Genomic DNA, 16,344 nt, shown 5'->3' on the forward strand with positions numbered 1-16,344 from the left:
CTGAAGATCTGAATTTTCATTCATTCAAACATATTTGCTGATTTCCTGCCAGGTGGCTGACACTGATCTGGAGCTCGGAATACATCCGTGAACAAAATAAACAGATCCCTGTCCTTATGGAGATTACATTATAGGTGGGAAACGGAGAATGAACCATAAACAAAACAAGTAAGTAACGTCAATAGACATTAGGAAGGATAAATGTTATGGAAAATGGAAATATTAAGCCAGAGTAAGATAATCAAAAGTGCTAGGTATGGAGAGGGAAGGCCAGTTCAGTTCAAACAGGTGGCAGAGTGGCCCCTTTAAGAAGGTGAAAACCTGGGGAACATGAGAAGGAGAGGGAGTGGGCCACGTGGCTATCCAGGGAAAGCATTCCAGGCCGAAGGTCTAGGGTGTTTGAGGAACAGCAAGGACACCAGCATGGATAGAGGGGAATGGATGAAGGTCAAGTTGGTAGCAATTGGGGCCACAGAGGTGATGGGGTTGTACAGGCCTTTGTGGACACTTGTATTGCTCTGAGTGACACAGAACACCATTGTGAGCTTTTTGAGCAGGAGTGGCATGGTCTGACTCTATTTTTGAAGTATCTCTCTAACTCAATTCTTGAGACTGGCCTGTAGGAGAAGCAAGGAGCAAGGGTAGCAGCAGGGAGGCTTGAGAAGTGATGGCAGTTACCCAAGAGAGATGACGGTGGCTCAGACCAGGCTAGTGGAGGTGGAGGTGGTGAAAAGTGCTTGGATTCTACATGTATTTTGAAGGAGGAGCCAACAAGATTTAGATGTGAGAAAGGAGACAAAGGGAGAGGAGTCAAGGATGACGCTGAAGTTTTTGGTGGGAACTAATTAAGGATCAAGTCGCCATCAACTGAGGTGTAGACGGTGGGTGGAGCAGGCTTGAGAAGGGAGAATGAGGGTTCGAGTTTGGACTTGCTAAGTCTGATGTGTCAAGCCAGCAGTTGGATAAAGCTCTGGAGTTCAGGAGAGGAATCTGAGCTGGAGATACACATTTGGCAGCATGTTTAAGGCCGTGAAATTGGGTGAGATCACCAAGGGAGGGAGTAAGGAAGAGAAGAGGCCCAGGAAGAAGGCCCCGGGGCCCTCCAGGGTTATGAGGTTGGGGAGGAGAGGAGGGACCAGCAAAGGAGACTGAGAAGGTAGAAAGTGAGGAGGAGGAAACCCAAGAGAGGGTGTGTCCCAGAAGCCACGTGAAGAAACTCTTCCAGAGAAGAGGGAGGAATCAGCTGTGTCAAATGCTGCTGACACACACCTAAGCTGAGGCCTGAGAACTGACAGATGGACTTAGACAAGTGTAGTCATTGGCGTCTCTGGGAAGAGGAGTTTCAATGAGGCGTTCATGGGAGACACACATGTTTGAAGTGAGTTTTAAGAATGATAAGAAGAGAGAAATTAGAAGCAGCAAGTATAGATATCCCTTTAGAAAACTTTTGCTTAAAAGAGTACAAAGAAATGAGGCTGTGGCCCCCCATTTTTCATATGTGTTTTCTTCATGTATTAGCATGAAAAATTAATAATTGCCAAATGAATGCCCTGTTTTTTTTCAAGCAGGCAAGTATGTCCTAAACACAGTTATTTACTGTGGAGTTATTTAATAAACCATTAATATTACTTTCTGTACAAGGCCATTTCCAGAGATTATAAAATCATCTCCATTATAAAAGATCCTTGAGGCAGAAGGAGGCTTCTCAAATTGATAGATGCTTGGGTGTTTCTCCCATTCACCGGAGATGGAATAGCGCCGTGAAGCAGGAGTTCAGCTCCCTTTGCTCCTTATTCCCAGGACCTTGGGAAAAATCTTGCTTCCAATGCCTACTTCCAATAAAACAGGGGAAAAGGGAGTGTGAGTCAGTGTGAGGGCACCATGGTGTTGGGAAGGTGAGGGGATGGGAGGAGTGGTGTCTCAGAAGTCAGATCTAATCCCCGTGACTGATTTTGACTATAATTTGGGTGTTTTGTTTTAATAAGGCTACCTTCAGACCCAAACAAATGGGAATCATTTTGTCTACCTTCATAAGCAAGGATCAAGTCAGTTAATGCAGGTAAATCACTCAGCAGCTAGTAAACTCTCAACAGTTGGTGGCTCTCAGAGTTCACTATTTTGATACCAAAGAGGGTATGGTCAGGAGCCCTCCGAGACAGAGCCTGGAGAGGAGGAACTGCTGCAAAGTGTGCGGTGGGAAAGGGGCGTTAATGCAGCAGGTGCATGCCGTTTCTTAGAATCTCCTAGGAACTGCTGCATCAGTCCTGGTGCTGCCCCAACACCCTCACCTGTGCTAGTAACTTCTCTAGTGGAACTGAAAATACATGGAGAACTTGGCAAATGTCAACTGTGGCTAACATTCTGTCCCACTAAGAAATTCGTACCACAAGAACACACGCACGCGCCCATGCACACACAGACGCTGATCTGGCTTCAAAGTAATTGAGAATGAAGGAGATAGAGAAATTCTAAAATGTCATTTTCCCCTAGGTCAGAGCAGGGTCAGAGATATTCTGGGACCTGTTCTCAGGGGAATTATTTCTAAGAACCTTGATAAAATGTACAAAGCTAGGAGGAAAGTAGCAAGGTGAAAAGCAGTGGTTAGATAGAAGGCTTCTCTAAGAGAAAGGACTAATTGGTTTGATTGGAGTTTCTTTTATATATTGATGCCTACTCTCAGGTCAGCGGCATCACTTTCCAGGTGACATGAAAATAGTGAATATACAGCAAAAAGGGCCTGGCAGGTGCACAGAGCTAAGCTAACAACTGTCAACCCTGCCCATAAAATATTTTTACCCCTGGTTTTGGGGGGGTTGCTACTTCTCAGTGTCCTCTGCACTACTTTACTGGTAGTAGCACCTAAAAGAGCTCTGAAACAAATCCCAAATTTGGGACAAATTTATAGCTGAATGAATAAAGCGCAGGCTTTGGGATTCCACAAAACTGGAGCTCTTTTAATACCAACCAGGAAAATTTGGCTAAATTACCTAACCTCTCACAGCCTTGGTTTGCTCCTCTGTTTATGGGTCTTAATAAGGCCTGCTTCCCTGGGTTGTTGCCAGGACGGAGTGAGAAATGGATGCAAAGCCCCCAGCACCAATGCATGACACACAAAAAGCGCTCAAGAAGTGGTAAAGTATTACCATCAAGTATTACCATTTTTTAACGATTTCTTTTCACATAGGAGTTTCCATCCATCCCAAATTCAGGAGGGCTATTCTAATAAACCAGTGGTCAGTGTGGTTTGTAATTTCGGTGTCCAGCCCACTTTCCTGAGGAACGTTTAGTGTAATCGACGTGAAGCCCTCAGCAAGGTCCCTGGGCCGGATCTTCAAGTCCAGTATTACTAATGGCAAAGAACTGGAGGAGATTGTGAGGGCGATCTGGCTGCGACAAATGTCACCCCACTGATCGCCAGGGTTGATTCAGGCGATCTGGCTGGCTAGGCGGGTGTCCCCTTCCTCCCTCACCGCTCCATGTGCGTCCCTCCCGAAGCTGCGCGCTCGGTCCAAGAGGACAACGGTCCCCGATAGAGGAGGACCGTTCTTCTCCGTCAAGCGTATACGAGTAGCTGCTCTCCCCTGCTAGAACCTCCAAACAAGCTCTCAAAGAACTGGAGGAGGGGAGAGGAGCACCACTGTACCAGATACAGCCCCCTCCCTTTTTTCTGAAGCCTGCTTGTCCCTTTCTCTCGAACGCTCTTCGGTTCCCAGAGAGCGGAGGCTCCTGGGAAACAGGAAGTAGCGAGAGGCCTGTGAGAAAACCCCCAGATGAGGATCGGCAATAAATCTCACCCGCCAACAGTTTGGTCAGAAGAGGTAAATTCCCCGCCAGCCCTCAAAAACAGTCCCTCAAGAAAGCTTAGAGAAGGTTAACTTGGGAAATCCCCTCAGAGGCCGCAGAACAGAAACGGAAATCTGCTTCTTGAGAGAAATCTGAAAGCAGCAAGCCAATTAGTGGCCGCCCGGGTAGCGCTCTGTGAGAAGCCGCACTGCTGCACCCACCCGGCTTCCCCCTTTTCATCCTGATCCTGAGGGCAACCCTAGAGGGACCCGGTTGTCAGAGCCACTTGAGACCCACTCTTCCCAGGTTCCCACCCCAGGGGGCTGAAAGCAGCTCCCAGCCTCTTGACTTGAATGTCTGCTAAGCCAGGCTTGCTTCCCGTTAGGACCCCCTGTAAACCCTCTCCTCCGTACCCTTGGTAGGATCGCCAGCTACCACTGTCATTCTGTGAGTTTCCTTTAGAGCCTTGCAGTAACAAACCCATCAGGTTTTACTGGGTTCTAATCTGAATGTGACCTTGGGGTCACATTTCTTAGCTGCTGCTAAGCTCCAAGAGACTGGGAGGAATCCTTCCCACAAGGAAAGGAAAAAAAAAATCACATAAGCCTTGTCCTTTGAAAGGCTTAGAATGGAATATCCGCCAATGAGTGGTAGCAGAGAAAATACATAAACACTAATGGAAAGAGGCCTGGGGGTGGGGGTGGGGGGACTATTGGCTCTATGGCTTCCTGATTGCTACATGTATTTGAGGCCCAGGTCACCCAGCTCCCCACACATCATTCCTGTTCACATAGGACTTTCATTGGGTGTTTTTTTTGATCTGTGGTTTTAAATGACCATTTCAGGAAGATGACAAAAAATAAGATTTTAGTAGAAGAGAGAGGAAAGTAGACAGCTAAAACTTTCTTTACTATATGCTTACCCAAAATAGATGTTGAATTTTGGAAAAGAGAAGTTTTTAAGGGAGTAAGTACTCTAGGTTTAAAGTCCAATAAAATATTATGCTCTGCTGGAGCGTGTGTCCTTTTACATCATAAGGACCTCACCATCGTATGATTCACAATTACACATTCCACTTTAAAATACTTTTTGACTCCTAGACAACAATCCTGCCAAAAATTTCTTTCCTGGTACCTTCAAACAAACATGATTCTTAATAACTTCAATTCATGTGGCTTTGTTAAGATTCTTCTTCCAAAAAATTGTAGATTCTTAGCCACCTGTTTCTCTCCATGCTGGGAATAAGCCAGAAAACTCCTTTTTGGGTTTACATGTTTCCAGGCAATTAGAATAAATTCATTCTGCATACACAAATAATAATAGTTACATTTAAATAACTATCCTACTTGAAAATTCTTGATAGTCTACATACCCTCCAAAGTTATTATTCCATATTTTCATTTGGGAGTCTAGGAGGTGTTTAATTCTCAGTTCCTAGCAAGACCAAGGAATATTTCTGACTTCAGGGTAAACGTTCATCTGTTCTCAGCACTACTGCAGTTATGAATGTGAAATCAATTAAATGATGATACACGTCAGCAATAAAACCAGCCCTTTAATGCAGACGCAGATGAAACAGATTCCAACATGGGCCTGAGAGTAATAAATAAACTAATAAAAAAGGAAACCAGGGAGCAACTTTGAAGGAAGGAAGCTGTTTGCCTTTGCCCTGGAAAGTTTATAGTGTTTTAAACAATTGTAAACATGTCAGTATTCGTGGATACCGTTACCATAGCAGCATAGCAACAGTTAAGAGTTTCTCCAAACATACCCAAAAGGAAACTAAAAATAGCTTGTCTTCAATATCAAAACACGTACATATACATATTCAGACAACAGTACACAAAATGATGTGTGATTAGAAGTCCTGCAGACACCAACCTTTTACAAGAGCACATTGCAGTTGACTTTAAAAGCCAATGAGTTCAGTTCCTATAGAAATGGGTAGGGACCAAAGAGTCCAAGAGAGGGAAAGGTGGACACCACCTTGAATTCTAAGTTCAGAGGCTCATGACCCCAAATGCCTCCAACTATTGTTTTGTCTGCTCCACCTGACACTTCCCTGGCCCCCAAGGGCTCCTGTGTCCTAGTCACCTTTGGCTTCTAACAAAACTGGAGTTGAGTTTATGATGCACACTATTATCTCCATTTACTGCAGTATTTTCTCATCTTTTTAAGTTTGCCAGCAGATTTATTTCATCCTCCCAACAGAGATTGAATAGTAGTTGCATTTAAAAAAAAATAATGTAAAACCAAATGCCACACTTTACCAATGAATTTACTTTAGTGGACACACAGTGACAGGAAGAGTGATTCCAAACTGAAGACACAGTATCAGTACACTTTTTGGACCTTCACTGTTTTGTACTTTTTATTTACATTGAAGAATTACAAGTATTTCAAAAACATCATCTAGTGGGAAATATTGCTGGGGCATATATAATTTATCAGCTAAACTGGGACACTTTTGAGAATGAAAGGGGGTGTTATTTATAATTACATTGGGGAAACAAGTGTAAACCAAGATTGCCCCAGGCAGGCCCAGATAAATGGTCACACGATATTATATACTAAGTATCTTGAGGGTGGGGGTGATGTTTACTTATTTTTGTATGTTAGCACCTATTAAGAAAAGAATTCTATAAATGCTTGTTAAGTGAATGAATTTTATAATTGGATTATATTTTTGTAAAGCTTTTAAAAATTATAAAATCAATTTTTATACATAATACTAAGCTGAGTGTATTTCTTTTTTTATTTCAGTCCACAGTCTATGCATTAGGGTTAAATGAAATCCAACATAGCTCTGAAGATGAATCTTCTTCATCCTCTGATCTCCTTGAAAGTAAAGAGGATAAAAATGGAAATACATCTATGAGTCATAAAAAATAATTCTCTCAGTGTGAGATGGTTTATGAAAGCACTAAAGAAGGGTTAGAGTATAGATTCAGATAAGAAGCAATTTCAGAATCTCTACAATGGTTATTATCTTGGTTTCATTTTCTCTGCCAGGAATGTTGGCCACTAGGGAGAAACACCAAACAAGCATTGAATGAGTACCCTCCCACTAGGAAGAAGGCTATTTGTCTTTCATGGTGAGTTGAGAAGAGTACTAGCCATCAGTGAACTCCCAGGAGTAAAGGTAAGAGCCTCTTCACTTTCTACCAGGATCTCCCAGGAGCATAATGTGTGCCTTACACAAGTCATTTTCCCATTTGATGGACCGCCAGCTCTTGGTTTATAAGCTGCATGAAAGGATTGCTGTGGAAAGTAATCATAATACTCAAGAGAAGCACTTAACAGTTCTTCTATGGAAAGCACTATAAATCTCCCTACCCCCACTGTGGAGAGGCAGCAGAATTTGGGAAGTGATATTGCCTATTTCTGGGACCTCAGGATCTCAGCCTGCGTTATGCTGTTTGTTTGGGTTTGCGAGCCAGATTGTCTTATACAGTGTTGCCTAAACTTTTGGGGCTCTGGTTTCTTCATCTTTCAAAGAAGGAAAATAACCATCATACCTTCTTAAAGGGTTGTTTGTCAGGGTTAAATGATGTTCATGTAAAACACCTGGAATATGAAAGTGAGCTATTATTCTTACTCAGCTTAATATTTCTTTGGGCATTTGACAAGAGTTCTATTGGAAAAATTTTTTAATTAAAGGCAAAAATTATGCTTTTATGTTTTTAATTCAAATAAATCTAAATGTGTGTACCTAATGCCAGAAGCTTTTTAGGCCTAGGCCACTTATAATCTCAATCTACATCCTGTTCTTTTATCTCTCTCCCCAGAATTTGTTTGTTACTCTAACACCAAGGGGACTTTGTATTCTATGATTACGATTATGATTATTTCATTAATTCCATAAAATCCAAGCCAGTTTGTGTGCTGGACCATAACTAGTCACTTTATTTCAGGGGAAGCTGAAAGCCTGCACCAAAAGAATGATACCGCTTCTTTAATATCTAATTTAGAGACTAAGAAAGCTACAGAGAAGTGAATTTCTTTACAGAATTATGTAAGGTTTTATATGTAATGAATTTCTGGTGTCTGAGTGGAGGGGGTTGGGAAATGGGCCCTTTATAAATATCAAACCATGTTGTTATCTGCAGAGAGTGTGCCAGTTGGTTAAATAGAGCCAAATTCTGTTCAGTTTGATAATTACCAAATTTGACATTCACAGAGGTTCTTTTTTAATTCTGGGAATAAGAAATCTACAAACTCATTAAATTATGAAATGTTTCAACCCTGTTATCCGGATACGATTACCCCATGGACTCCACTGTTGCAGGAAGTCTTTGAGACAGCTTCTGATGTTTAGAAAGACTCAACAATGGGAATTTGACTCATATAAAAGCCACCACAGTGTGGTTTAAAATATGAAATTGAACATTAATCCATCTGATTGAGAGTTATAGTTAATGATTCTAAGGAAAGATATTGGGACTCACACGCAACACACAGTCTTCTGTTGAACAAATCTACACTGTATTCAAAGTGAAGAAGGGCAGAGGAAACAGGATCCAAACCTGTTTAAGACTATTTGGAGGGGGGTAAGAGAATTGGCTACAATATCTGTCTGTTTCTTTTGAGTAATAATAGTAATAATTCATATCTAGCAGTGTTACCATTTATTGCTTCCTTGGCCACACCAAGGGAAATCTAATTATTTCCTGTGAAATAGGAGTTTCTAATGAAACTTTTATTTCTTAATGCATTTAATAAACTATAAAGGTCTAAGTGGCACCTAGATTTTCTTAGAGTCTTTAGAAACCCTGGCTTCTTCACATCCTACCTGAAATGTTCACATGCTAATAAATGGAACCAGCATAGCAGAATGAAAGTTCTTGGTGCTAGGAGTTAGAGAAACAGGTTCCTGTCACAATTCTGTGACTTACTAGCTATGAACCTGGGCAAGCCATTTGGCAGTGAAATGTTGTTGAAGAACAGCATGGTCTCAACATGGAAATTAACATGGTCTCCAAATGTCACCGCACAGAGTATTTCTTAATTACAAAGGGAGAAAGATGCCTGTACATTGGAGAAACCTGGTAAACACTACCTTAACCTAATGATCAAACTCAACATTGCCAATAATTGGCAAACTGACATGATGTGACCCCATTCCAAGACCATAGCAGACACCATTAATCGTTCTCAGCACAGTTTCTCATGGAGCCAGGGCACAGCCTTAGAATCTTTCTTAGGATCATCTGCATCATCCTGGAGAAAGAGTTTGAGAACTGAAACATAATGCTGATGCCTCCCAGTCTGGCCTGCAAGTACTGGACACAATATAAAGTGGTGCCGTCTCTGCAGTGATGGGGACCTCCAGGACATTGCCCAGGTGGCTCTGAGATCCTTAAGTAGATGAAGGACTAAAGATCCTGGGGCCTTGCAGATGGGATAGTTAAGATGGCTCAACCACCTGGGGAGAAAATTGGGTGTGTTTGTTTCATCCAAAAGAAGAAAAGAAAGGGGTGTTCCTAATTGGTCAGGACGACCAAGTGAGATACAGCTTATTTGCTATCACAGATTATTTGTGGTAACTGAGGTATCACTCTCTACAGCTATCTCACTTAGCTGATTAGGGTCACCCTTTCATATCCCACAGAAGGAAAATTTGCTGTGGGAAAGTAGGCTTTGCCCAGTCCAGTCAGGCTTCAAAATTATCTTCCAAATTAAAATTTATTTATTTGAATACTCCTAATGATGGCAAGTAGACATCTTTAACGGCTGAATTTGTGCTTAAATATCACCTTTCCCATTTAACAAACTGGTTTCTTCTGATTATTTCTCTAGCTCAGCTTCTTATCTGTTTCGTTTATACCACTTATCCCCACTGGCAAGTATTTTTCAAATTTCTTTGTTACCGTGATATTGTGGGGGTGGTTTTGGTCTGTCTTTCTTATTATAACATCAGCATCAACAGAGCAGGGACTATTTCTGTTTTGTGCATCACTGAATCCCCAACTTCTAATACATAGCCTGGCACAAGGGGCACCGAGTGGATATTTATTAATTAAATGAATCAATGGATGAATGATTAAATTAGTTTTTTTTAATATCCCAAATTATTTAAGTTAAATCCAAGGGGAAGAAAACAAGTAATCAGTCTTCTGTGTCATGGCTAAAAATTGAGGTAAAATGCTAAATATTTAGTCATAAGTGGTTCACAAACCTTAACCCTGGTTTTAAAGGCAACTCTGAAACAAAAATTTCCAAAATGCTTTGAGCAGTGCTTTGCTAGGATGAGTATATATGTCTTCCAATATGACTCTTAGAAGGATAAAGACTAATTTGAATGTATAAGTTGTGTCATTTTTTTTTTGGTTGTGTCATTTTTTAAAGCAAATTTTATTATTGCCTCAGAGTCCTGCATACCTTGAATATCTTACATAACACATGGAAAGGAATGTTCTCTCTATAACCCTTGCTTTAGAAAGCTCTCTGGTTGTCAGCTGAAGCTCATGAACAAAGTGTTCTTTCAGTGCTGAGCAAGACCACAGCTGAATAGCAGATCAGATTAACCAATGCCACCATAGCTGTAATGACATCCCTAGAAACTTGAGAGTTCTCACTGAAAGAACAAAGATCAATATTTAGTTTCTTATATCCCTTCTGGGCATTCCATCACTTTTATGGCCTCCTGTTCTGCCAGTTCCCTCACCCCTAACTCCAGTTTGCTCTTTTGGGAAAATAGACTAGAAATAATAGAAATGCAAATGTAGAGGCGCTTTCAACAAAATATAAAGTTTGAATCACAATACTTATGTTTTGTTAACACCAAGATTTGGCTTTTTTAAATCTTTTGCTATTGTATTTTTGAACATTTCAATGTATTTTTAGTATGAACCAGGTGGACTTTACTCTTTACTAACTTTCTTTCAGGTGAAAGGAAGAAGCAAAAATTACCTAATTACTTTATATCCCTGTTGTTCACTGAAGCCTGTAGTACTAAGCATGCCACAGTCTAACTCTTGGTTTCAACTATTCCCACATTTTACACACTGCTGCCAAGGCTTCAACTCACACAATACACCTACCTCCCAATTTTCACACATTTTAGTTTAATTTTTTAATAAAGCAAAGAAGAAACTTAAGACTAGTTTTGGAATAATAAGGCCAGTTTTGTCTACCAGAATATTCTGGAATTGGAGCTGGTGGTGTAGTTTGGGAGTGTTGGTAATAGGCAGGATAATGTGGTACAGTACCACATTCAGTGAGGAGCAAAGCTCAGTCCTGGTCACCATCTACCTTTTCTGATTACAGTGCATCCATTAACATCACCAAGAGGATGCTAAGTTAAGAAATAGCAAAAGATTATTGCCAGGGTAAAACTGGAAGTTATCTGTCATATGGAATATGTTGAATGAATGACCAGTATCACTGGAGCGAGGCCACAGTCAGGGGATGATGGGACAGGGCCGGTGAGATTTGTAAAAGAGCCAGGTAGTACATAGCACGGAGTATGACAAGACTTCCCATCCCGTGCTTCTGTGGTGGGTGCGAGGGAGAGCATGGAAAATGGCAGATTTAATGGTTGCAAGCTATTGCCTCTGCAGCTTAGACATCACCAAGGACCTTTTCCTCTAGTTTATGAGTAATCATTTTTATGTTTTGTCTTTTCCCCATAAACTTATTGTATGTGGAAATAAGTCCTCTGGTCATGATAATAAGAATCACACACACATACACATACACAAAAACACCTAACAATTTTTTTCACCTACTGGAGCATATTTTCGTTTTTTTCTTGATAAAATTAATTTTTTTTTTTTACTCACTTCTCAGGAGCCTAAACATCCTGTCAAACAAGACAGTTAAGAGTGTCCTGCCCAAGGTGCCTGGGTATTAGGTCGTTGGAGCCTCTGGGCATTTGGATCACTTTGGCTCCATCACAAGCTTTCCTTTCTATCCCTTCCCACATCCTATCCCTCACACCCAACCAGCATGCCCATCTCCAAGGGCTCTGGAACTCCAAAATGACCCTACCCCTTTCTTCCAGCATTTCCAAAAGAGTCCAGCCACGTGAAGGGTCCAGCCTGATGCAAAAACGAGAAGTGGAAATGTTCCTTTGCATCTACCCTATTTGCACCTTTCTGGGGCTCCATCAAGGAAGAGGGGGCAAGCAGGGGCAAGTGGTTCTAGGGTTGTAGGAACATGAGAATCTTTGTTGGATCATCTCTTTCTTTGGACTTCAGCCCACCTCCTGACAACAATTCCATTATGGAGGGAGGAAGATGAATTTGGGGTGATCACTCAGCCATTTCTGCCATGCAGAATTTCAGACTCCCTACCCTGGGTGTGCTTAGGCTTTATTTCTAGACCCACTTAAACTGAGATTGGAATGGCCCCAAAATATTCAGGATCTGATGGTTTGGTTTTATTTTTGTTGTTGTTGTTGATATAGATCCTACTGACTCAAATAACAAGGCATCATCAGCTATTTAGAAAATTGCCCTGTTCCTTGTTTAAGATAGATGTCTACCCCGTCTATCATGTTCCAAAGACCAAGTGTGTAATTTTATTTCTTGATAGTCCAGAAGGGAAAACATTAGAAATGATTTTCACAGGTTGCCTATTAATTTTCCTTTTCCACCTTGGGGTTACACAACCACTAACACAGTTGTGTTTGTCTCCAAACCCCTGAATTTGCACATGGCAATCATTTAGTTGCCTAACTACCCCTGTGAAAAGAACAACAACCGGTCATGTGCAAGCACAGATTTGTGAGTAGGAAGAGGGACCTCACCCAAATTAGGGAGCACATATATAGACTAAAATTGAAAATTGGCCTCAACGATCACAGAAAGCTAGTTGGAAGAATGTAGTTGCTTCTGCAGTCAACTGATAACCCTTTACCACCAAATCTCCCAACTAACTGCGACCACCAACACCCTAGCACAGGCCTGCTACTTCAGCTTCTCTAAACCTGCTGATAGTTGCCCAGATGCACAGAATGTTGGCCAGGAGCTCATCCACAGCCATAGCCTAGGGCTCCAAGAGAGCTTTCCTGAATTGCGCAGTCACATTCTGTCTTGCACCTTGGTTTTTATACAATTCTTCTCTCTTCTTCTAGATAATAAATTCCTTGTGAGAAGAACCTATGTTATGCTTAATGTCCCACAACACTTACCCAGCACATAATCAATGCTTAATATTTACTTGTTGATTTGAATTAGGTCAAGTCACAGATGAATCTGGGCCCAAACCTGCAACTGAGGCCACATTAAGTTGGTGCTTCCACTAATTAAGCTGCTAGACGCCCACGTTACATTTGCTAGGTCGGGTGCCTCCAGACTGCTAATTCCCTTCCTACGTACCTCCACTTCTGTCTTCCTTTTCACCAGAGATGCTGATGTCATTGAATCTTGCTTCTGCAGCATCATGTGCTAGAAGAGAAACTTGAGAGGGAAAGGGAAATCTTTATCCAGACCTCACCCTCAGCTTCCTTTTTTCCTTGCTTGATTTCCATCTTGGTTGTGTGGCAACCGTAGGAAGATGTTTTGGAGCTCACTGTAAGGTTCCTGAAAATGTGAGGAATCTCTCATAAACCTCTGGGCCTCTTCTGTAGTCTCTCCTTATCCTCACATTCAGACGTCACTTTGTTTCCTCCAATTCTTCAGAAAATTGGAGTCTAAGCCCAGACAGGCCTATAAGATTTCTGTATTGTGAGACTTTACACATCTCGGTAGTGTCTGTGAAGAAACCAGATTCTTGAACTTACAGCAAAGGAAGAGGAAGGAACCATGGGGAGCAGTGATGTGGTGGAAAGAACCAGTCAGGCAGGAGTCAGAGGATCTTAGGTTTGATCTCTGGCTCTATTCCTTTTCATCTGACTAACCCTGGACAAGCCAGGGCACCCATCTGGATCTCACTCCTCAGTACAGAATGAGTGGGCTCAGTTAGACTCCCTCTAATGTCTTCTCCAGGCCAGGAAGTAGGAGTCACTACTATGGCACACAGTGGTCATTATAATGGAGCCACCATCTCCAGTCGGCCAGAGATGTGGTTTTTCAACCCAAGCTTCCGTGTCTTAAAACGATCACGTTAGCTTTAGTTTCACCTTATCCGCTTCTGTTTGTAATTCCCTCTGGTCATTTCTGTCCTTTCATTTAAAAAATCAGGAGTCTTGCATTAGAGGGGGTGTGGGGAAGTAAGGCCTCCTTCACATCAGCTCCCAGCAGGGGCCACCCAGAGGGAGCAGCTAGAAGTCAGGGGCCCCACTGGTGACTTGCAGTGATGGAATCAAGGGCCCAAGGAAGAGATAAAGGTCTGGGGGTGGGAAGAGGGGAAGGGAAGATATAATGGGGACAATTAAGTAGCTGACAGGAGGCCAGTTCCCTTTGTGGTTCTCAAAGTGTGGTCCCCAGAACAGCCCCACCAGCATCACTGGGAACTTACTAGAAATATAAATTCTCAGATACCCCCTCCAGACCTACTGAATCAGAAACTCTGGGGGTGGGGCCCAAACATCTGTTTGAACAAGCCCTCCAGGTGGGTCTGAAGTTAGTCAAGTTTGAGGGCCACTGAGCAAGCTGAAGGTGACCCCAGGGAGTGAGGAGCCACCCTTTGAGTGATAAAAGAAAGTAGAAAGCGGGGGCTTCATAAACGAAAATTTTCCACTCTAGTTCTTAGTCATCTTCAAAATTTTTCTTTTAGATCTTAGTAGTATAAACATTGCTCATTTTCACAGGGGAGAAAAACAACACAGCAGTCAAATTTGCTGAGTACAAAGTGAAGGGAAGTCTGCACCAAGCTGGCTAATTAAGGCCATGTAAGTAACTAAGGCAGACAGGTCAAGGGCAGTAAATCTCAGACTTGTCTTGGCTGGTTCTGCTATCTTCACCGATCACCTAAAGCAAGCAACCAGCACTCCTTTATTTTTTGCTGTGTAGACACTGTTCATAAAGTATTCCTAATCTATACCAGAAAGATTAAGTTATTTACTCAAGTCCATACGTAGGGAAACTGAATTACCTATTCAGGATTACACCATCACCAACGGGCAAGATCCAAACTCCAAAGTTCTGCCACGAAACTTGCAAAGTATCAAGTTCAACTTCTTCCTCTTTTAATTCTTTCCCTCTTTATGAAACATGGTAATTTAACTTATAACTCTAATTTTTTTCTACTTATGAAGCATTCACAATGTTTGTCCTGAAAACATATCTTTTTAATAAGATAAGAGCAAAATTCAGACTGAACACAAACCCTTGGGTAACAACCCACTTCAGTTAACCCATTTTGCTCCTTAGGCCACTGCCAGGTGTATGAGCTTGAAAAACCCTAGGTTAAAATTGAGTTTCCCTATGATGCTTTTCTCAGAGTTAATTTCCGTCCAGGGACCTATTAATCATAGACTAATTATAGAAGATACTAGACAATAATTACTTTCCAGTAACTCCAGCTCTAGTTCCTCCCTAGGTTACACTATGAAGGTAGACTCCAGTGAACACACACCAAGGATTTTTTTTCCTAACCAAAATTAGCCAAGTTTGTTGTGATTTAAAAAAAATTTTTATTTGAAGTGCAGGTGGCTTACAACATTGTAGTAATTTCAAGTACACAACATAGTGATTAGATATTTTTATAAATTAAACACCATATAAAGTTATTATAAAATATTGGCTATATTCTCTGTGCTGTACATTACATCCTCATTTATTTTATACCTAGTAGTTTATACCTCTTAATCCCATGACCTATCTTGTCCCACCCCTCCCCACTGTTTATTGTGATTTATGTTTTGGATTAAATGATTACACATATGTATTATTCTGGTTTTATATCTCAAATGATCTTGTATCAAGTGTTTTGACTCCCTTGGTAAGATAGGTAGCTAAGATTAACCTAAATGGTTATTGAGTTCCCTCTCACCCCAGGATTTAAATAATAAAAATTAAAAAAAATTTTTTTACGTTGTTATCCCCCTTCTACTGGGCCAGCTAACATATCACATTTACAATAATTTCTCCCCTGTGTTTCTCAAAAGCACATTCTGGCCTAGATCAGATGTTGAATTTCAAGTCCTGTGAAGTCTTGACCATGTAGTTATTTGGAAGCTTACCTCACCTTTCTTCTTCTCATGGGCTTTTTGATCAGATCCTGCTGTAAATTGGTACAGAGGCCTGCCCCAGGCCAGCATGCTCTCTCTCGAAACTCAGATGCAGGCTGACCCAAGACCTAATGAGAAGGTATTCCTGCAGAAGAAAGGAACTGCTCTTGAGTTGTGCACGCTCTTCAGGCTTTGCAACCAAATGTTTTGTAAAGTTCCTTAATTGCCTTTTTTTGAACAAGTGAGAGAGTGAGCCATTAAGCATCCTATTATATTACCAAGTAAGGGCAGATGTAAGGAAAGCCTTTTTTAAGAATTCTTCTTGTTAGTTGTAACACTGAATTAGCCAAATAATTCACATCTAGCGGCAGATGTAATCCTTCTTAAGAAAATTTCTTAGGCATTTCCAGCCTTTCTGAGCACAGACGTACATGATTTTACTCAAACTATTAAGTGATATGCAGTGGAACCTCTATGTTCCATAGTAACCATGTCTTGGTACA

At 41.4% G+C, this 16,344-nt stretch overlaps 1 protein-coding gene across 2 annotated transcripts in view; it reads left to right on the forward strand.

Annotated features, from left to right (window-relative positions):
- The window catches only part of PELI1 (pellino E3 ubiquitin protein ligase 1), a 130,539-nt gene that overhangs the window by 25,503 nt on the left and 88,692 nt on the right, over window positions 1-16,344 (forward strand). For both annotated transcript variants that reach the window (XM_031467133.2, XM_010998343.3), the window contains 2 exons: window positions 53-168; window positions 6,796-6,925. The gene's annotated coding sequence lies outside the window, so the exon portion shown is untranslated. The remainder of the gene's footprint in view (window positions 1-52; window positions 169-6,795; window positions 6,926-16,344) is intronic.

This window comes from Camelus dromedarius, chromosome 15 (genome assembly GCF_036321535.1).
Source record: "Camelus dromedarius isolate mCamDro1 chromosome 15, mCamDro1.pat, whole genome shotgun sequence".
Classification (NCBI taxonomy): Eukaryota; Metazoa; Chordata; class Mammalia; order Artiodactyla; family Camelidae; genus Camelus; species Camelus dromedarius.